This window comes from Anomalospiza imberbis, chromosome 18 (genome assembly GCF_031753505.1).
Source record: "Anomalospiza imberbis isolate Cuckoo-Finch-1a 21T00152 chromosome 18, ASM3175350v1, whole genome shotgun sequence".
Taxonomy (NCBI): domain Eukaryota; kingdom Metazoa; phylum Chordata; class Aves; order Passeriformes; family Viduidae; genus Anomalospiza; species Anomalospiza imberbis.
This window is the reverse complement of record NC_089698.1, coordinates 6,602,904-6,626,132: the sequence shown is the minus strand read 5'-3', so window position 1 is coordinate 6,626,132 and position 23,229 is coordinate 6,602,904. Positions and strand designations below refer to the sequence as shown.

The following is a 23,229-nucleotide window of genomic DNA, read 5'->3' as shown; positions in this document are numbered from 1 at the left end:
TCTGCAAAATTATGACTTTACAGGAACTTCGCTTTTCCATAAAATGTGCAACCTGGGTACAAATGCCAAGTGGGAACCTGCAGAATTCTTTCCTCTCTTCCCTGCTTGACCTCATTATCTGCTCAGAGCCCACTTAGCAGCTCAGTCTAACCACTGAAACCTCACAAATTAATAGCACTTACAAGAGTGCATGAACCATAAGTCACCTGGGGCAACCTTCCAACAAAAAGGAGCTGCCACAAAGTCTCACAGCACAGCCTGAAATGAGGTTATTCTAACAGCAAGGAAAAAACTCTCTCAGAAAGCTTTTCCCAATTTTTACCAGCACCTATTTAAAATAAAGTCATTCATATTAAAATTAAGTGAGAAAACAAGGCTGGTTTGGCATACTAATAGCTTTCCTGAGCTCAGTGTTTCTGTTCAATAATCAGCAGCTTTAGAAGGGTTTAAGCATCTTGTTTTAACACTGCCCTGACAGTGAGGATCTGCCTGAGATGGTGCCTAAGCACTTCACCAGTGTGGGATGGGTCCATGGCAGCAGCTTTCCCCTCTGCAGAGCAAAGCTCTGCAAATCACAACACTGCTAATCCTTCAGTGTTTGCAAATACCAGTTCAACCAGCAGGAAACCAAATCCCCAGCTGGACCGGTTCTCAGCAGCACTTCACATTCAACAACAAACAAGGCCCCAGAGCCAGGCCAGGGCAATAAGCAGAAGATGCTCACCAATACAGATATCAATAGGTAAAATATTATTCCAGAAACACCTGGCTCAGTTTATGCATAGAAAATAACTCAGGCTAAGTTTCTTCATTGGTTTCACACTCAAGGATGCTTAAACTTAGTGCTACATTTGCTGCTTTCCTCATCTCACTTGGCAGGATTCTTTGGGTAAGTGATGATCATTCCCCCAAAACGTGAGCTTTCTATGCACATCACAACTCCAGGACACTCCCTCAAACTCCTGTTCCACTGACACTGGACTACAAGGCCTCATCCAGAGTAGATGGTGGAACACCTCTGGTGCTCATCAGACCCTTCATTTCTCAAAGTGCTTGAGAAAGGAGAACCCAAGGAGCAGAAGCAGGAGCAGCAGGGATGAGCTACAGGCAGTCATGAGGGGGTCAGGAGAGCAGAGACAGAGCAGTGTCTGCAAAGAGAGATGAAGCTTAGCAGAAGGAGACCTACAGTGCATCTTGCAAAACCTTTGTATCTGCTCGTTTTTGAATGTCCAAGCCAAACTGAGGATGCTACCTCACTGTCTCCATGTCAAACAAAGCAACCAAACATTTCCATCTCCTTTCTCTCTGCCTCCCCACCTTCATGTTTTGCTGCAGACCAGTGGGCATGAGCTGGGGTGACAATTCACATGCTGATATTCAAAATGCTCTATCACAAGCAAAATCTGTTATTTCACTGTAAGAGGAAATTCCTAAAATTTAACTTCCTCATAAAGTTTATTTTTAATGACTAAACACTATCAAACATCATGTACACATGTACACAGCAAGAGTTCTTATTAGGAAAAAAAATCTTTGAGAAGAATCATAATCAAAATAATGAAGACTGCTGCATGAATTTTTATTTTCCTTCCTAAAGCACTGCCGAAATATGAAAAAAGCTCAAGCTTTTTAAAAAACAAACAAACCAGACACACCGAGAGTACATGGCATTCCTTTCTATCAGGATGGCCTCATTTCATCAAAAAATGGAAAGATGAAAAGCACTGGAAGGAAGAGACAAGAAAGTCTGACCTCAGCAAGTGCACAGCCCAGAGCTCAGGCTGCCCTCGCTTCCCCAGCACGGGGCAGACACAGCAGCACACCCTGCTTGAGCTTTCAGGGATTTTAGAACTTGGAACTTCTTTGAGGAGGAATTCCATGCTGAAATACTGACAAAAGAGCAACCAAGTGTGGCTTTTTAATCTGTTTCTTTCTACACTGAGACAAGCAGTTGTTTTTCCATGCAGAAATACAGGAGTGTGGTGCAAAGATGAGGAACACCGGTGGCTCAGCTGTCTTCAGGGACTGCTTAGGCAGAGGGAATTTAGTTTGTTATACTTAGAAATCACCAACATGGGGAACAATAGAAAAGGAACACTCTGCATCACATACAGCTCCCCATCTTGCTAATGAGACAAATTAACAAGGAATCATTTCACAGATCTTATTCCATGACCCATGCTGAGATTGCAAGGCAGCTCCCTCAGCTGAGCCTCCTTTCATTTGCTGACTAAACACATACTCCGAATCACCGGATCAATCCCTCGAAATGTATCCCCTTTCACTGAGGTGTGAAGAAGGCAATGCGCTGCTTCTCCAGAGGAGAAGACCCTGTGCATGTCCCCTCCCTGGGTGCAGACCTTCACTGTGATCAGAAGCACTCCCTGTCCCTTTTCCAGGAAACTCCAGTGTGGACTAAGAGACCAAATCCTGACCTGGTACAGACACATCAGCAGCCTCTGACACGTCTGTGCCATGCCATCAGCACTTGGCACTCTCCCCAAGCACACCCAATTAACCTGCATTGAGGCACTGAGCTGCTGAAGCTCTGCTTCTGCTGGGAAGGACAGGAGCTGGGGCATGAGGCTGGCACTGCCCCCAGGCACTGCCAGCTGCTGTTTCTCCCCTTTGGAGGTGGAACTGACTCATGCACCAACACAGAGCATGCAGAGTGCAAGAGGAAGGGCAGTGTGGTGCTAGGACACCACTCCTGAGGAGCTTGCAGCAGCAGGTGCCTTTTTATAGACGCCCAGCATAAGTCGCTCCATTATAAGACAATGATACCCTGGGGCTGAACTGAGCACTCAATCCCTCCAAAACATCACTGCCACTCTTACAAATGCACCAAATATTGCTTAGAAATAAGCATTATATTATTAAAATATGGGGCCTTTCCTTTTTTTAAATCTCAGTTTTCTGATTCATATTCACTACCTGGAAAGAGGAACATCAATCTGTAAGCTCTATGTTAGAACTGTCCACGGAGAAGCAGGAAGAAACTGGAGTGGATTAAAAAGTAACTGTTACAAAGTCACTCAAATTCCCCACTTCTGAAGAAACCAATTAGAAAAATCCTGCATTCCTATGCATTTGAATTTGTATTTTATCTGCAGCACACTCCTCCATTCCTACAACTCCTAAAAGGACACTCCTGAATGTCTGGATCTAAAAGCTGATGACAGCATGAAGTGCCAGAACAGACCAACAAACACCCAGTAACTAAGAAACCAAACACCATTAGGAGCTATGTATTATGTAAATACTTCTGTACAATCCACATTTTGCTCAAGTACATCTTGCCAAGCACACAACACACTCTAACAGGCAATATGACATTTAACTGGTGGTAGGTTTCAGAGATAACAGCTCTACACCAAACAGAGGCATTTCACATAGTTTAAAACCACCATTTCTTGCTGTAAATTGAAACAGACAGAAATCACACTGTCAGTTCAATGCATTGTTTGAGTTGGGCACCAAACCCCCATTTCTGAATTCACGGGTATTTTGGATGATGAGACTTAGCTCTGCATTTCTTCTGAAATCAAATCTGAAAACAGGCCAAATGATTGCTGTGCACCTGAAACATCCAAACTTACTAAAAAATCCCCCCAGAGCACCGGCAGGAGCATAAGGTGGTAACTCAATGGTATTGGGAGAAAGGAATGAATAATTCACTGGGTTTAGACAGTCAAAACTTACCACTTTTGGTGAACTTTACCTCTGAGATTTTGGATTCATTCAAACCCAAACCACAGCTCAGCAGGTGCAAATTCATAAAAGCACAGAGTTTGCATGACTCGCCTCTAACTGAAACTACCATCTTTTTGCAAAGCAGCAGCTGTGGCAAGCGCTCCAAGAGAATAAATATTTATTCCTCCTTAAATCAAGCTGCCTTCCCACCCACGAGTGCAGGCAGAACAATCAAAGGCTTCTCAAGGACAATTATAGGAAAAACTCCTGCCTGCCAAAATCAACCAGTGCCAGCAGAGTGAAACCTGGGACACTTGCTCCACAGCTCCTTTGACAAAAAAGGCTTCCGTTACGAATCCCAGAGGATTTCAAGCTTGTTTCACAGCCACAAGGATTATTTCCCTCCTTTCCTGGCCAGCTCTTCTTTCAGAATTCATCAATATCACTCCTTGCTGCTATATAACATCAACATGAGGCATCATACAGCAGCTCCTCTTCCCAAGGGGCACAAACAGTACACCAGTACCAACCGTACTTTTAAAATCAGTTTAGCTATTTGCTCTGATTTCTGCTATTTTTATATCTCTGACTATTCATCTTCTAAAACAGTCTTTTGTGATGACAAATAAGACAGATCAATTCCTTTTTGCTCCAGATGTTAAGATAAATTACTTTAGATAAGAAACAGCCCTTGTCACTGAAATTGCTAAAGAAGCTCAGAACAGAGTACTAACAGCTGAAACCTTGTACACTTAAGTTGATGTTTTTAATTGGATTTTTATTGTTCTTTGTTTATTTTCTTTCAATTGGATTTTTATTGTTCTCTGTTGATTTTTGTTGCTTGTGCTTCTGTGCACTTACAGATTGGAACAGAAACACCCAGCTGGAGAAGGCAAGCAGCTGAACTTGTGAGAGCTGTATTTTTGCAAATAAATAGTTCATTTCATAACAGTTTTGAACCAGAGGACATGCAAGTAGATGGAGCTCTCCCTAAATTTGAAGGATGTCCAGGCTGCATGCAGCTTTGCAAGAGCAGGAGGGCTGGACACCCACAGGACCTCATGAAACCTGGAGGAAATGCCCCAGCTCTTTCCTCCTGACTCACTTTATGGACCTCACACCAATGTCCTCCCCACAGCCCTTCTTCCTCCACCCTTGGAGCCCCCTCTGTGCAGTCCCATGAAGGAGCTGATGGGATATGCAGAAGAACCACTGGACTGAGCAGCAGGGATCCCATGAATATTCCTGCTGGGGCAACCAAGCAGGTTCAGACTGGGGCAGGGCCTGTGCCAGAGGCACAGAAGAGCCCCAGAAGAACAAGGGCTCCCTGCAGGGCTGTGTACTTTGGCATGGACACCACGTATTTCATCAATGCTGCTCACAAAAACAAATAAGAATTAAATCAGGGCTACTGAAGGCTCCTTCCCAGCTCCATCCCATTTTATCACTTTTTTATTTGCCAAGGGTGATGTTATCTGCACAGGATTCGCATCCAGATTCTTATCCTTCACGTGGCAATATTGCAAATGCAAATTCCTGTTTTCTGTTCACAAGGAGCAGAGCAGTGACTGAGCAACCACACACACGTGATGTCAAGCCCTAATGAAATCACAGACTGCTCCAATACCCTGTGACATGTTCAGACTGCAATCCCGACAGGGCATGTAATGGCAAAGGCAACTGCTGAGAGCATCCTGGACCACATCCAGCCTCTTCCCCAGCAAAAGAGGGTAATTAGGCTTTCGGGTATGGTCTGGAAACGCTCCCTCATGCAGGGTTTTCCCAGCAGAGGGCACTTTTGATTCACAGACCACTTCAGAAGCAGCTTTTTGTTCTTCTCCATCGCCATCTCAGAGAGCTGCAGCAGAGGTGGTGCTGTCTGCTTAAAAATAAAGACATCGTTGCTTTAGCTCCACTTTCCTGCCTCCCTCTCCCCTCCAACAAGTTTTATTAAGTTCTCATCTTTAATTCATGCCTGCAGCAGAGCTGATGTCACTTTTTTTTTTTTGCTATTAAAAAAGAATCCACGAAGCACAAGCCAGGCTTGCAGTGGTAATCTCACCTACTTTCCTTCTCTATTTTTATTTTCACTTGCAGTGATTTGTTAACATTCATTACCCTCAAAAACTGAAAAGGTATTCCAACAGAAACACAACTATAGCACTTGGAAAAGGAAAGCAAACAAACCACCTATTAGATTACATGCTCCGTCCCCTGCAAAGGCAGGACACAGCCCACCAGAGACATCTCACAAATTAAACCCTCCAGCTGTCTGCAGGAAATTGCAGGGTGTTAGGGACCAGTGAAATAAACAGCTTAGCAACCACTAAGGTGAATTCCCCTTTGGGAAACTGTCGTTTCACAGTGGATGCAAAGTGAGAATGAGGGAGGATGTGTGATAAGACAGTGCGTGGGGAAGAAATTTCCAGCAAAAGCTTTGGGAGTTGAGATGTTTTCAACTGCTACAATAAAATGCAATAACAACAACAAAAAAAGAATGTCTGAATCAACTAACACACACATCTGTTCTAGGTAAAACAGGGTAACAAGGTAAAACACTGGGACAACCAATCACTGCAGTTTTGCCATAATTCTGCTTCCTTTGCACACAGCTGGGATGTGGGGTGTAGGTTGGCAGCACTGTGTAGCTGACTGAAGGCCAGGCAGTCTTAGGACAGTAAAGATGCCAGGAGTGCTGTCCTGGGGTTTCCTGCCAGGAAATCCTGTGCCTGTGCCTACCAGGGCACTGTTCTGGAGACTAACAACTCAGCAGAGTCCACCAGCATGGATTGGAACCCAGCAGCCTCCACACCTGCCATTCCAGCCTCTACCAACAGCCTGAGGAACCCATGGGTAACAGGAATTCTGTGGAGTTGATCAATGTCATGCGGCAGATGAAGAGAAGCTCACTCAGTAGTAAGCAGCCCAAATGAACAAGTCATTTCCTCTACAATTTATGTAATTTAGAATCACTCTGGTTCCTCTTGGCGCATGGCTGAACAGTTTTGTTTTTTCAGAAGTCAGAGCAGCGGGTGGTGTGGTCATGTTGTGTAAGATAATACAAAGAGCAGAACAATTGCTGCCAAAGGAAAAGACACTGTATCACAGGCTTTGTGTTTTTCACTGTGTTTTGTTGAGCGGGACTTCTTGCAGAATCACTTGTTTGTTTGTGTCATGTTTTACTGGAACATACGTTATTACCAGCCATCTTTCCAACCCAGGAGAAGCTGTCATAAGCATGCTTAAATAAAGAGCAAGAAAGCAATTGAAGATCAAAGGGATTGTGTAATATTGGTGTAATAGTAGACCGGGGAGGAGGGGTATGAAAAAAATCAAACCCCAAAACCCAGAGACTTGCTTTTGAAGTAACAAAGAACGAACCCCAAATACGTCAATAGCTGTACTGAAGTCAACAGGGCTAAGCCACAGTAATTCCCCAAATATTTTCTTCACCTGCTGCAGGGAAGAGACACGTTATTCAGCTTCTGCAGGGCAGTGACCAGAACTGTACAAGGCAGCTAAGTACAACGTTAACTGTTGAAGTGCGGGCTCCAGAATAAAATTAAAAACTTAAAAAAATAAAAAATAGGCCCTTTCCTTGGTTTGATACTTTGCCTTCAGGGCTTGTAACAGGATATTTAATTACATGATTCTGTATGATCTTTTCTATTATTTCACAGAAGCTGTAACTGTTGGTAACAGATACTTGAAGTTACACCACACATCAATCCCATTCTGTGTAAAGCCCAGCACCAAACCTTCTCCCAGCATGAACACCAGCTTGCAAATCATTAACAATTTTGGGAAAAGAGGATATTTCCCTCTTGGCTGTTAATCAGTAACAGGCCTGAACATATATCCAGTAGCAATCATCTTAAGAAAAATACATGAAATCTGCAATAAAGTGGTGTTTGGCTGGCTTCCAAATCCTACATAGTTCACAGGCACCTTTTCTGCTGCTTTCAGCATGCTCTGAACCACACAGCACCATGGGCTGTACTGCTGTCCTTACAAAAACAAAAACCACCCAGAAAATCCTCATATCCATCAAATTCAGTTCACACACAACACACACTATGAATATCTAAGCTGAATATCCAATAAGCTACAAGAAAGCCTGGTGTCCACACCTGAATTGTGGAATTCAAGCCAGGGAGGTAACAAGGAACAAACGGGTCCCAAGACTCGTGGGAATAAGATGGGTATTCCAATAGAGACATATCTTTCAGCTGCATGGTCCCACAAACTGCTCTGTCATCACCACTGAGGGCACAGTACTGGCACCATGGCCAGAAGGAATTTTTATCACACTACAGGCTTCTGAAGTCATAATAAAAACAACAAATTTTGGGCAAGAACAATAGAAGAGTTTTTAGGAAACCTTCTAACACAATCTTCTGCCCCAAGGCCAATCCTCCTGTTTTGTTCTCCTTTTCCCTGAAAACCTGGCTTATCCCACCAGCTGGCCAGTGGTGCAGACTGATCATAAGGAAAAACACACCTGACTCACAGCTCCTCCAGGACTGCAGCAGCCCAAAAACTTCAGCTGCTTCCACCTACCAGCAGCATCCCCAGCAAAGGGAGAATGAAGGGATTTAACACCTCTCCACAGCCCTGAAAAGCTTCGTGCCACCTCTGAGTTTTTGCTGAATAGACATCGTGCCAGGAAGTCAGTGCCTGTGAGCTCCTGCTTGTTTTCAGGCCTGGCAGTGATGGATTACATACAACCACAAGTTGGGCACAAACCAGCTGTCTATCTGTCTTTTCCAAACATCTTGCTCCAGTTTCTGTATTATAGAGGTGCCAATGCCTTGTTTCAGGATGCCTACTGGATAAAGAGCACATATTTCTCTGAATATTTTACTGTCACACAGACGGACTGGACTGTTTTATGTTTTTTAAACGCTGTTGCTCTTTCCCCAGCACATTCCCCATAATAAAAGTCTCTCTGTTCCCAGAGGCCTGAAGCTGAAATGACAAACTGCACTACAGCTTTTCTCTGCACAGAAGCCCACAGGCAGATCCTGCTGTCACACGAGAAACCTGTGCCCTACACACCCCAACCCTCCTGCCAGGGCAGTGTCTGGAACTGCAGCACCTCACGGTCCTGCTGTGCTTCCATCATGGACTAAAGGGGCAAAAAGGAGAAACACAGCCAGCATTCTCCTCCTGGCCCTTCACACAAACACTAAAGGGCAAAGCACTGCAACAGCTTCACAAAGAGTCTAAACCTGCCCTGTCCAAGGCTGCCTATGATGCTTTGTGGCAATGTATGCAGACACTGCATGTACAAGCACGCACACAAGTCTGCGTGCGATTCAGTTACTGCAAAGGACGTCTGGGAGAAAGGGCTATAAACAGCACCTAACTTGGGAAGAGGAAGGAAAAATCACTACTTATTGAATTTAGGTTATCAATCACCAGGATTAAGCACTGAAGGTAGTTTGAAAATCCTTCCTGTTTTTTGGGAAAAGCTGTGGTAACACCACCGTGTTGTCCTGCAAAGTCAGAACAATTCCCAGGGAACAGCCTGGATCTGGCTGCAGCACTGCCTACATAGCAAAAACAAAACCAAAATCAAAACACAGATGAAAGATGTTTCCCCTCTTCTCTCCCTGAAGGGAAAAAAAAAAAGATCTCAAAAACATCCTTCTTAGGTTGAAAAGAAGATCACAGGGAGGAAAACATGTAGGAGTCCAGACGAATGATAGAGCTGTAGACCAGGCACTGCTGCATCTGCTCCAGCTACACACAGTTGTTTAAGAAAAGCATTATGAATTTCTTTCTCTCTCCTCAGATGTCTTGCCTGGATGCTTTAAAGCAGCCTCAGAGGAATGTGCTCTTGGGGCTGAATCCCATAGGAAATTATCCTTTGTGGTGGATGGTCTCCCCTTGGGGCCTGTCTGTGTGTTTTGCTTTCATGTAATCCTCCCACCTTGGTTTTCTAATGTAACGCTATCCACATTATTACAGCTCTTTGATACTCTCAAATGGTACTTACTCAGGCTGTCATATTTTCAGCTCTCCCAGACTAGGTCTGACTGGCTTGGATGGCCTGTGGCTCATGCCATAAATATTAAGTCACCAAAAGATACCATGGAGTGTTTGTGTGCCAGAGGCAGACATCACGTAGAGGAGAGCCTGGGCCATTTGCTCCTTCCAAGTGAGATGTGCTCTACAAGAATAGCAGAAACCTCATTCTCTCAGGGTTACTGACTAGCTTTTTGTCCTAGTTCCCTTTTCTTTCTACAACTTCTGCTCCAAGAAAGTTCAGCAGCTTACATGCAGATTTTTAAGACAGATCCTGTGTTTTAGCTCAGTTTTACCAACAGCCCAGCAGGTCCAGCACCCTGACCTGCAGGCAGGACTCCCTCTACACTGCCTACCACTGAAGCTTTCTCAGAAGGCACGAATCTTCACTGCCACTACTGCTCTCATTTGCACAGAGCAGGGGTTTGTGGTTTCCTTTCCAGTTCCTCTGCATCACCGAACCTCAGTGCTCGGTTTACATCACCTTTGTTGTCTCCCCGATGCACCACGGGAATTGAACCATACAGCAAGCCTCCACTTGGAGCGTTCTCTTTTCTTCATTCTGGCATGAATTTACACCCTGACAAGTTGGATCTTTAATATCCCTCCTACACACACGCAGAGAGACAACTTCAGAACCTCCCCCGCTCCCACAGCGGATACCCTTAAACACATGAATCAACGTTTACCCGCAGTTTTCCTACAGTGCTATCTAACTACCAGCAGTTATCGCCCATGTGTAGGAACAAACTCAAATACCGCTGCACGGCTGACTGCTCTCCTGTGGTTTCACTCTTGAAAGTTATCTCCACTCGTACTGCAGGCTCAGTAACAGGGAGGAAATGCAGTCCACCAGAGCAGCTGAGAACAGGGGGCTGGGGTCTGCTTCCAACCCTCCCCTGTCTGCTCGCTGGATAGCCACAGTGAGTCCAGCCCCACCGCAAGCCTTGCCTTCAGCTTTCCCATCTGCAGCACTGCAATAAGAACTTTTCTGGGGAAGACTAAGAAATTGACGGCAAAAGGTAAATTTTGTAGCTACTTGATTATTACCAAGAGTTATGTTCTGCACTCAAGCTTCAAGGTTTTCATCTAATGCAGGGCAGTATTTCACAAACACAAGGCTGATAAACTTCACGGCATACGTGAAGAGGTGCCAGTAACCATGCTTATTAATGGCATTTACCCTTAAATTTTGAAGGCTTGTCTGGGGAAGAAACTCAACTTTGGCAAAAAAAAAAAAAAAAAACAACTCTGATCACATCCCAAATAAGTTGGCCCACTGCTATATAAGCTTCACAGTCACAGATACATTAATTTCTAGCCTGAATTGTTCTAGTATTAAAAGATGAAGAAATACCAGGTCCCTACATCACTGCTCACCCTGCCACCTCCCTTATTTATTGTATTTTAGAATACATAATATATTCTTGTTATATTAATTAGATTGGTTTTTTAATTAAATACTAGAACAATCCACAGCAATAGGGGTTAAGCAAAACCTTTTTTATTTTTCCCTCTCTCCCTTCCCTAAGGAGGGCTGATACAAAGGAGAAATGGCTCAGTTCCCTTTACCAGATTTGTCCTGAGCTGGTGCTCAAACCCCGTGGTGTGGCAGCCGTCCTCGAGCCATTCCACCAGAGCAGTGCTCCAAGAACAGCAGCACAGCAATTCTGCTTTGTCTTACTGTCAACTCTGCTGAAAAGCAGCAAAGTAGGAAGGTTTTGCTTCATTCTCCACTGCGCAGCAATAAATTGACATAGCACAGCTGCAGTCTGCTCAAGCTGAAGGAAGGAGGAAAACAATTTGGGGCTCACATCTGTGCAGCAACTATTAAGAGAAGCCAGCCATCTCTGTTCCACCAAAGAACTGACCCAGCTATGCAGTTCACTTCTGCTGATGACATTAGGTTTAGGAAATGCTCAGCATGTTTATTTTGCAAACAGCCTTTTGCTTGGAAATTACAAAAGAATCAGAAGTGCCACTTGCTGTTAGACAACATTATAATGCAAAATGAAGCACAACCATTGTGACAGGAGAACACAGTCATTAACTCAAGAGAGTTGGCAGTCTTCTGATATTTAGTAGATTTTTCTCAAAGTCAACACCCTGGAGTCTTGGGATCTGAATTTCTAAATTTTCTTCTTTTCATAAAGCCTTTTAAACAGTCCCCATAACTGCAGGATTTGGAAGTTATGTACCTAAATGGCAAATATACAGATTTAAATATTTTATGTTGAATTGTCATCTATTTTGAAGACAATATTATGATTCTGAACATTAGGTTTGATAACTCTGAACAACCAGTATACAGGACTCCCTTATCTCTAGATCAAAACCCAAATCTTTCATTGTTTTATCTTTTTAAGACAGTTTATGACTGCTTACAAAACAAAGACACAGGAATTCTCAAAGCCATGGGCCTAACTTCCATTTTTGTTAGAGCTGCACAATTGTGATGACTTGCCAACAGTTGTGATTGATGTTAGAATAATGCAAAAATCATGATCAACTAATTCTTACATGATAAAATGGCCTTTTAAACTTTTTTAATCCATCTCTGATCTGAGAATACCTCTGCACTTAGAGGATATTCACATGGGGTTTGTCTGCGTTACTGTAAAAGCACCCAGCAGTATTCTTGAAAAACTTCCTGTCTGGAAAATGTGTTTTCCAAATAGGGCCCCTGAGAAGAACACAGAGGATCTGTGCAAAATCTGGTACTTCTGTAAGAAGCTAAACAGGACATGTCAAGTGGCAGAGGAACAAATGGAGAAGGTCACATCCTTGAAGGTGCACCAGCTAAAAACCACTAAAGGCAACAAAGGATTGGCAATTGCTTACTCTCTTCATGCATCACTTATTCAGTAGTTCAAGAAAAGTCAAAGAAAAAAGAAAAAAAGAAACCAAAATAAAGTTAATTAATACAAGAGTTACTAGCTTGCAGTATATGTGGAGTGCCCACCCTTTCCTGTGATCTCCTGGGTTTATGCAGCATATGGAATATCCTCCCTGGCCAGGCCACTGACGGGAAACGTCAGCAAGTTGCCAGGACTGAGAGGAATGAAACTTAATGATGAATGGGGAAAAAGCCCAGAATATTGACTCTGGTTTCCTTCTGCCTTGCCCAGCACAGTGATAGTGCCTCAGCCCTGTTAGTGCTGCTTGCACTAATTAGGTCTGCACTGCTAGAGTGGAACGTATTACGGTTAAGAAAAAAAATTACCCTCTGAACCCACTAGTACATATCCAGAGGAACTATTCATTTAAACTTCAACTTAAATACGTATTTATCTTTGTGCTTGGAAGTCCAATATACCTCATTTTCAATTTAATATCCCCTCTTTTATGCTTTGTAGAAGGTGTACAAGATCATTTATGCAGAGACTTAATATTTATAAAAAATACAAGCAATTGGAAGAGCCAACATTTCAAAGGGTCAGCAATCAATGCACACAACCCCCACTGCCCTTCCAGCTGGAGAGATACAGACACAAACTGCCAAGTGCACGTTAGGAGATGTTCTGGATTTCACATCCCTGGCATGGCGAGAGGAGGGAGAGCTGCGAAGAGGGGAACACAGGTCAGACCCTCGGGCAATGTAAACTGTAAAAATATCTCCTCTGACTGCAACCAGCTTGCAGTCAGTCTCCAGCAGCCACTGGAGTCACGGGGGCAGCCCGCAAGGCAAAGCAGCTCTCAGGAGGAGGGGGCAGACAGGAAGCCATGGTGGGGAAATCCAGCATTCCAAGCTGGGAAGGGGATGGAGACCTGCCCCTCTGCTTCCCTGGAGCTCCACCTCAACGTGCTGATCTGTGCCATGCTGCATTTCCCCTCCCAAGAAGTCCTGCTCACCAGAGAGAGCACAGATCAGTATGTGTCAGGCTGATGGACCTACCCTCTCGTACATTTTTTTATTTTAGGGTAAATCAGAGGTCCATCATCCAGAGATACCTTCCAAGTACAGACAAAAAAGCCTATATATCTGGCAGGCTGCATTCAGCCCACGGGTGCAGCTGGAAAGTCACCACCTCTCCTCTGCTAAGCAGCACTGAGTAATTCAAAGCAAAAGCCCAGCGTGAAATCCCCACACAAGGTACTCTCAAAACCTTCATTTTTCCAAGCTTGATTTTATAGCACTTTGACAAGGTCCAGAGACTGCCATCTGTACCCTTCATCCACCAACATCCACCATTTACATTATTCTGTGATCTGACATGCAGATTTAAATAGCTTTATATTAGGGGTGTTCTGAGGGGAGTCTGAAAGTCAAATTCCTACTCCTAGCACATGGAAGCTTAGAGTGGTTCTTTTTATAGGCTATCCCAGTCTCAGCAATATTGGAATATGTAATGGTCACAAAATGTCAACCTACAACTCCTGTGTGTAACAGGAAGGTGTTCTGCCTGGCTTTAGACATAGAATAGTTGGGAGCAAAGTACCTTAAATAACCTGCTGAAGGTCATATGTGGATCTAGAGATGACCCATACACCTTCTGCGCCTCCCTTGAGAAACCACCTTTCTTCCTGCTATGATTAGGCAGATTTTCACGTAGTGTAAATCAGAGTGAAATATTTCTTTCCAGTGGAAAGGCCCAAAACTACAGGTATACATAAACATCAACTTTTAATCATTTCAAGAAGACTTGTTTAGAGGTAATATTGTAGCCACTTACTTACAGTAGTAAGACACGGTATAAATATGCAGTAGAACAAAATTACTTAATTAAGGAGGAAAGCAGCACATCAAATTCAGAGTGCCTGCCTCAAAATTAAAGATAAAACCATTTCAGCTTGACAAACAATACAAAAATCATACTTTAGTAGAAGCTTTCTTAATTTCTCTGCATCTTCTCCTTCATTCCTTCTCCTTCCTATCCCACCCAAAAAGTATCTTTTCCGTGCTGATATCCCTGGAGAGCTGTAAACCCTCAGTGAAAGACCAACAAAAAATTTGGAACAAATACAATGTGAGATTTCAAATACAAATTACAAATACTAATATGTAACAGCATTTCCTTTTCTTGTTTGGATTTACACCGAGTAGAAATCCATTCCCTTTCCTGAAGGGAGCCAAGCAGGCTCCCAGTGTCATATGTGATAGCAATCATAAGTTAATAAAACACAGTAAGTTTACAAAGCTCACATGCAATACTTGATCCTAAAGGTCTTTTCCAATGTGAGTGGTTCTATAAGGAAAGAAAAATTAAAGCAATATGCCCACTTTGTCTGAGCAACTGCCTGCCCCAAAAGCCACCTGTGCCAGGGCTGGCTGGGTGTGCCAGCTCTGGTGCTGCAGAGCGGTGTCACAGCTGTCGGGCAGCACTCTTGTAGCCCAGAGCTTACTGAAGCTTTGCAGATGGGAGATAAGCATTACTTTGTATTTCACTCAGATGTAGATTATGAGCCAGGGAAAAGAAAGCTTAAAAGGTGAACGGCTTCTTTTGGCATTAGCTGAAATCTCTGTATAGTCTCCAAAGAAAGCCGACAGCGAGGTCAAGCTACAGTATGGGAATTCTATAGTCAATAAAAAGCCCTGTTTTTTAAGCTCTGAGTCAGAAAAATTCAATGTGGATGACCACTTATTGAAAGGGTCATCATCCAACAGAGAGAAAATTGCTAGAGCAACAAAGAGCCCAGAAGTATTGCTCAGTTTATAGAAACCACAGAGAAGGACAAATTCTAAATCCGTCTCCTCCTAGTATTAATCTAGTTTGCTTCCAAGGATCAATCTATCCAGTAGAAACCGCATTGTGATGGTGCAATCAAGTTCCTTCCCCAAAATCTGGACTTGAACTATAAAACAAAACTGTTTTATGACTGCATGCTGACATTTACATATTTATTTAGCACTGAAAGCACAGCTCCAGCATTGCATTGACAACCAAGAAGGACAGATGGGGGCTCTTGTCCCAGGACAGGTTTGGTTTTTTTTTCCAGTTTTCCTCCCTGAAGCTACTTCACTTTCACTATTCTCCAGGTGACTGCATTGTGTGTTGTCATTCTCAGGATGTTTACAGAAACAGAGCTGAGGAAGACCACTTAGAGATTTCCTGGGGCGCTGAGGACTTCTCTCTCAGGAGGGAGTTTCAATGCACCTGTGCATTGACTGTGCCCATGAGGCTACACCTGCACCTGCACTGCTGGAGAAATATCGATTCTAGAACAGCACTAACCTTGCCCAGGCACTCTCCTACCAAGAACATCAAAGCCACACCTGAATAGGCTCCTCACGGATCCTGCAGCAGGACTTTCCATGCATTAAATGACTCAATGTGAAACAAAGCCAGCTCAACGAATCTTCGTAGCAGAATGTCCCACTGCAGTGAAATAAAAACCTCTTGTACTTGAAGGCAGAGATCCCTCCCCCACAAGAGAAGCTTTCTGCAATTGCCCCCCTTTCTGATTCTCATTCTCAAACCAGTTATATCCTTTTGCTCCTCACTTGCTCACACTCGTGCTCCCAAAGCAAGGAATTTGCTTTGCTAATTAGTGCCATTAGGGAAGTTGGGGAACATGAAGCACAGATTAAAAAATTGTTCAGGCTGGGTTCTTAGCACTTCACCCTTGTGATATATCTGTGTTGTAAGCTCTGCACTGAACAGCACTTGACTCAGCCTCAGTTTGCAGCAGAGAGAAATTAATTGCAATCTAATAGGATTCAAATTGGTACAAGGGATGCCATCATTACGGGACAAGACAGAGTAAAACCGCAGTACATTAGCAGCCAGCAAACGGCTCCGGTCAATGCAGTGGAACAGGCAACACCATGCCTCAGACATGATGAATTGATACCTCAATAATTATAATTTATTAGTCGGTGCTGCTGAACTGGCATACGGACCAGGTGGGAACGGGCTGAACCGACGCGGTGTTTGCGGAAGGAACAACATTCCTTTTGCAAGGTCTAACTTGAAATAATTTTACACTGAAGTGAAGATGTGTCACGGCTTAATTCAAGCAGCAGTTATGTGTACTGAAGGATGAAAGTGTAAATCAGCAGCAGACTGGGAAGCAGAAGGCTCCTGATATCAAATGTCAGTGAGTTGCTCCCTTGCTTTGCAGCCTTTGACAAGTCACTTGAACCTCTGATGCTTCAACAAATGCAGGTACAGCACTGGGTCAGGAGCAAGATTCCCATCACAGGTCACATTCATCCTCTGTGCTTGGATCTGAGGGAAACTGCAGTCCTTTCCTCACTGTATTTACAACTGACACTGGAGTTAGTACATGAGACTGGCCCGTGGATATCTAAAGTCATGTGTGACAAACAGGCTTTATATAATGAATTACGGTTAAGCTGCAAGAGTAAACCTGACAGACATGCACATGCATTCACATTCACACAAAGCCCAACTGTCCCACTTCCACATGAGCAGCTCCACGGGAACACGTACAAAGCAAAGCCAAGGTTGGGCTGTGACATGGATGAATGCACCCCAGATTTCCTTCCAGGTAGCACACATGAGGCAACAGAGTCCAAGGCAGCCCAGGTTAACAAGCTGGGATCCCCACGGGCCTGCATTCCTGCTCCTCCTCTCTGCTGAAACCTATGCCACTGAATAGTCATTACTTGTTGCTAAATGAGGCAATCATTCCCATGCCCAGGAATGCCACACTCCCCATGGATTTTGCTGGGCAGGCAGAATTTTAAGAATTTTGAATATTTTCCAGTTAGTTTCAGCAAACAGAATGTAAGCCACCAACACCGGAGGTGCCAACACAACCCACCGGCAGCTGCTATTTCCCTCCCATCTTCTGGTAGGAAAAATCTTTTGGATGCCAAACCCCCTGAAGCACAGATCTGCCACCCTCACACCCAGTTAGACCTTGACAACTCCTTCTGCCACTTCCCACCTGAGGTCAGTGAGGAAAGCAAAGGGCTCCAGCACTCACTGCAGGGGGACCAGAAGACCACATGAGAGGTGGAGGTCTGGGTCTCTGAGCTAAGGGCAACACAAACAAATGCCACTTCTGGGAAGAATAAAATAAATTAAATAACACTGAATTTTAGATTTTTTTTTTCTTGGCAAGGCTGTTTAGCTCACTGCAATCAGCTCTATGTACATTTTATACTCTAAGCTCACTCTAATCAAGCGGGGCTATTTCAGAGCAGTAGATAACCTGAGCCCTATTTCAAGCTTCCTTAACTGGATCTATTCCTTCCTAAAGCTACCCAAGAACCAGTTACCAAGGACAGAAAACCACAAAATTACACGTTCAGTACTTCTAACCAGCTCTTCACCCTAGAAGACTTTTAGAGGGTATATAATTAAGAAAAAGAAAATGGTAAGGTTTAAAAACTGGCTCAGCGAGTTTGCTATCAAGATCCTTGCCTAGGTTTGTACTGTGGAAACACCCTCAGTACTCACACCTAGTTCTCAATCATGAGATGATGATTAATACCAGCATTAGATCATCCTCAGCAACTGCCAGAGCTTTCTGCAAAGTTCTTGATGGATTAAATCATTGAGTGGTGCTCAGCACCTCTAAGCAAGTCCTTGAAATCTGATGCTGGCATCCATCCTGGGCACCTGACCTGGCACATTTATCTGGCGTGATGCAGAAATACTGACTTGGACGGAGTCACTTCTCTCATGTCCTCCATCTGAACCAGCTTGCTGGGCTCTGAGTCAGCTCTGAGCTGATGTGCCAGTGCTGTTTCCAAATCCAGACAAGTCTCTGGATGATGAGGTTCCACAACTTAAGGCTGGTCTCTTACATCCTGCAAGACCCAGACTCCTACAGCAATGACCTCCTCTATTCCTTCTTCAGGTTGAAAAAATAGTGTTGTATTTTCCTGTATGGTAATACAATAATCATCATGTCCCCTGCTACTTTTCTTCTGTGTATTGCAAACATTTCAAAAATGAAGTAAAAATTATTTTCTCCCCATTACAGATAAGCAGCCACACAAAGGATGGCTAAGCAATTAATTCTCCTGCCCAATAATCTTAGCAGAAATCCTTTAAACTCAACAACTTTACCAACTAGCACTACTGGCAAGAATATGCCCTCTCCTCCTCTCCCAGACAGAGTTATTTTTTGAGGAGAACAAAGAGAAGAGGTTTTAAAATTATGTGCCTGCAGAGTCTGGAAACATAAAAACTCAACTCAGACACCAAGTACCATCATGCTAGAGATCAAGATTCATATTCAATACAGAAATAAAAATATCACATACAAGTTAATTCCTTACAGAGTGACTACTAGGTGAAAGACATTATCTGATGGTGAAATAGAATGTATCATTGCTTAATTTTTATTGTAATATATATAGTTCAGCACTGGAAACAGCTCATTTTTTTGGATAGGTATAAAGAAAAGACTGACTTCTGATTAAATCTTAATTCCGTCAGAACAAGCTCCAAGTCAACAAGTGTGTCAATACCTAACTAGGAATTAACTGAGGACTCCCATTTGTGTAGTTGCATTAACAGCCTTTGCTGCAGGAAGCAAGTGAAAAAGCCCTTCAGCTTTTTAGCAGGTTTAGCAGATGCACCTCAGGCCATGACAGCTCATCTCCACAGGTCTCTGAACAGCAGGATACACCTGATCAATGTGGCCACATGGTGCTGAGGGCTGCAAAAATCCTCTCCTTTTCTACATCCTGCAAATGAACATAGCTGAAGCAGTAGAAATTCCTCTTACTGCCTACGTAAGTCACAGACATTCTGCCAAAATAAATAAATAATGACCATTAGGAAACGAGCACATGATGCCACAGAAGGAAGCCTCTGGAATTATCAGAAATCCTATTTTGAGTCTCATTAATGGAGCACAACAAACATCTTAAAACAGCTTTTACATTTTATGTGCCTGGATCTATCGAAGTAGAAGAAAGACATTTATTCTAGTGAAAGATGTCAGAATATGAAATTAGAAATCAGACTTGATATGTGGCATTTGTGTAAATGCTGAAATGAACAAGGGCCACATTGCATCAACAAGTCACTGGGATTTGGGCTCTCAATTAACTGAATCCTTCTGGGGTCAATTTCAGCCCCAGCCAGCCTGGACTTGGACACTTCCAGGGATGGGGCAGCCGCAGCTCCTCTGAGCAGTCTGAGCCAGAGCCTCCCCACCCTCACAGGGAAGAAACTCCCAATGTAGTTTATCCTCTCCTGTATTTTTTTATTCACAGGAAGAACACACAGATGTGTTCAGACTTCACAAGCACCAAGTCTCAAGCCACTGAAACACTCTCATAGAAAAATAACCATTTGTGATGACCAGTTACCATGGGACTGTAAATAAATTCCTATTTTTAAAGTACACTGGCAGGTCAGTAAATGCTGAGATCCATAGCGGTGGTAATTGTATAACTGAAGAAAAGGTAAGAAAAATATGCAATTCAAGCAGCTAGGACTCAAAAGCTGCAGGAATAAAAATGGGTTTTTGCAGTAATTTTTACAAAGCTACATGATAGTTGGATGAACACAAAGCACTATAAAGATAGCCAATTCCTGAAAAATATTCTTTCCCTGTTTCTTGGGTCAGTGAAGCCTCTACTAACTACCAAAATATCTGCTTTTGGCTCTGCCTTCAGCTTATGCCTATTTGAGGTGACCCAAGATTATCAGACAACAATGCAGTTCCTACTAAATAACACACACACAAAAAACCCCCACCTCCACCAGCAAAAAAACCCACCACAAAACATGCTACTGTTTTGTTTTTTTCTCTGGGACAATGCAGACTTTATTACATCTGCTATTACAACGTGCCTACAACAATGTTCTCTAACAAGCAGCCCTAAGGTCAAATATGTTCCTTGATCAATTTACTAGAGGTCCCTGGTGCTGCTGCTGTGGGTAGACTGTCTGGGGAAAAAAATAATCCCTTTATTCCTTTGCTTCGCTATAAGGAAAAAAAAAAAAAAAAAACTGTCACAAAGACATTTTTCTTCTCCCTCTGCTCTTGACAAGTCAGGTAAACAGGGAGGAAATACCCAGCTGTAAGAGACCAGCATTTGTAGAGGCATATAAAACCACACTGTTTATTTATCGAGCTACTCAAAGCAGCAGGATGATTCAGAACAAGGCTATGGGGATTTGGAAGATGTCTTAGCAAAACACCTGCAGTACTTTGCATGAGGACAAATAAGAGGCACTCTGGATGTGAGAGTGGTCATCTTCGTACAGGAATTTAACAGTTCAGTACATGCTACAGTCAAATAACTCTGACAAGCAACAGCATTAATTCACAGATGCTCTGAGCAGTGCAGTCATCACATTAACCCTCTCCTAGTTTTGTCAGTAAAGCTCTGACTGTAGGTCTGGTTTTGCTCAACACATCAGTATCAACCAATAGGCAATAACTCTACCCAGAAAAGCAGATTTGACACTGGCAAACTTGCTACAGAAATCACTTCAGGCTTGCATCAAGCAGCAGGAAAGGAGTTAATCTCATTGGCCACAGTGCTGTGTACCACTCTTACTCATGCCTGACTGCATGACTTTTGTTTCACATGTTGTGATTTATTTCTTTTCACTCTGTGTGAGGATTTTAGCCACAGACTGGTACCAACATTACTGGGAACCATACCATTCAGCCCCCCAACCTAGAGTGAGCCTGGAGCTCCGTGTGCCTCTGGTGATTTGTGGGTGGTTCTAGGGATTGTCTTTGCTTGTTCCCTATGGCTGATTCCCATCACTTCTGAACAAACATGTTAATTCCTGCAAACTGCCCCTTTAAAAGACACCCCCCTCAAAAGAAAAAAAAAACCTTTGCTAATGGCCTATAATGGGTCTAAATAAAACCTGAGCTGTTCCTTACTCATGCATAACTTCATTGCTTCTATTCCCTTCTCACCCTGCCTGGTTGGCATAATTTGCAGAAGGGTTTTAGCATGGACAATTGAAACACCCACATGCTGCCTGAACTAAAAAGCTTAATCCTAGAGCCCCTTTCTTCCTGTGTGATATCTAAACGTGGCTTTTACTTTGATTACACCGGTCCCATCTGCACTGTCAGTTTCAACCCATGAAGACTGAACTCCAACCATATCCCCACGCAGATTAGGACAGCATCTCATGCACCACAATGGCTAGAGAAGGTTTAAAATCTGGAAGAACTCCAACCTTCACATTTCATATGGCCAGAACAGAATTCCCCCTAAAATAGCAGACTCCAGGGGTGTAAGAATCCCTAAGTCACCACATCTGGTAATTAATCAGCACACACCTTGGTGCACTCAAAATCAGGACATTGACAAAGGACAAGCACACGAGGGGCCACAAAGGAAAGTTGGCAGCTTCTTCCAAGACCATGCACTCCCACTCGGGTGCCATGCCCTGAAACAATTTTAATCCATCTTTCTCTTTAAGCAGAGACAGCACAGCCACTGACGATGATATGACAGTGACAAAGGAGGGCTGAAATTCAGACCCAAATTGTTATTCCCCTCAGCTAGGCAGTTATGCACAAGAAACACTGCTTGTAAACACTTCTTTGTCAAACACTCAATTACAAGCTGCTTCATGAACAAAATGAGGCAGTCGCGAGGAAAGTGAGAGACGAAAATGGGGAAGCAATCTCCAGTGGCTCCCAGCCATCACACCACCAGGGCCCAGGAACATTCCAGGTGACACTGCCAGCCCCTCTGACAGAGGGCATGGATACATGGTGGGAAAACACCAAATCCAGCTCTGCAGAATGGGGTTTGGGTTTTGGGGACCTCAGCTTTGTTCAGCTGTTATTTCCTATGCAGTAAGGAAAGAATAACTGCTTTATTTTTCTATCGCTGCTTTTTGCAGTCTGAACCAGGAAGAAAAGGAGCACACGTACAAATTTGGAACAAGTTCAAAGCCCTCCGTTCAGGTAACACTCACAATATGACTTTTTGTCATCCCCATTTACACCTTTATACACTGAAATTGCTCCACAGGAGCTAAAAAGTAACTGGAAACTGGAACATCCATTGTTTTCATGTTAAAGCTGCAGATGTACTCCACAATGTCCTGCTGAGCTACCTCCAGCTCCGATCCTAAAAGGACTGAAGCTCTAACTCCAAAGAGATATTTCTGACTGACACTACAGCCAATAAATGTCACGTCAAATTATAAAATATTGCCCTATGACCACTTGAAACTTTTGAGAACCAACAGAAAAACAACTTTATGAGATCTAGTACCACTCTGCAGGAGGCTGCAATGTTACAGCATCACAGGGCTGGTCATCATGGCACTATTATTCAAGCTGCCCTGGACAACGCCCCCTACACTTGATCCATTACCTCGTCCCTGGATTCTTTTAGCAGTATTATTTCAGTGGAAAAGATTTCCCCTGGAGAGAGTTTTTTCCTTGTTTTTATTATTCAGTTCAATGAGTCAAGCAGAGCTGTAAGAGGAAATGTCAGAGAGCAAAGTGAAACCCACTGCTAATCTTCAGCTGGCAATGGATCTGCAGATGAAGGAAGAATTGAGCCTGTGCTCCTTTCCCGAGAGCTGAACTGAAACCTTTTCACCAGAAGAAAGTGGAATGGGGAAGAAAAGACGAAGATAAAAG

General features: G+C 43.5%; 1 protein-coding gene across 23 annotated transcripts in view; it reads right to left on the bottom strand.

Moving 5' to 3' along the window:
* FBRSL1 (fibrosin like 1) overlaps positions 1–23,229 on the bottom strand; it is a 505,508-nt gene that overhangs the window by 337,158 nt on the left and 145,121 nt on the right. The window lies entirely within an intron of this gene.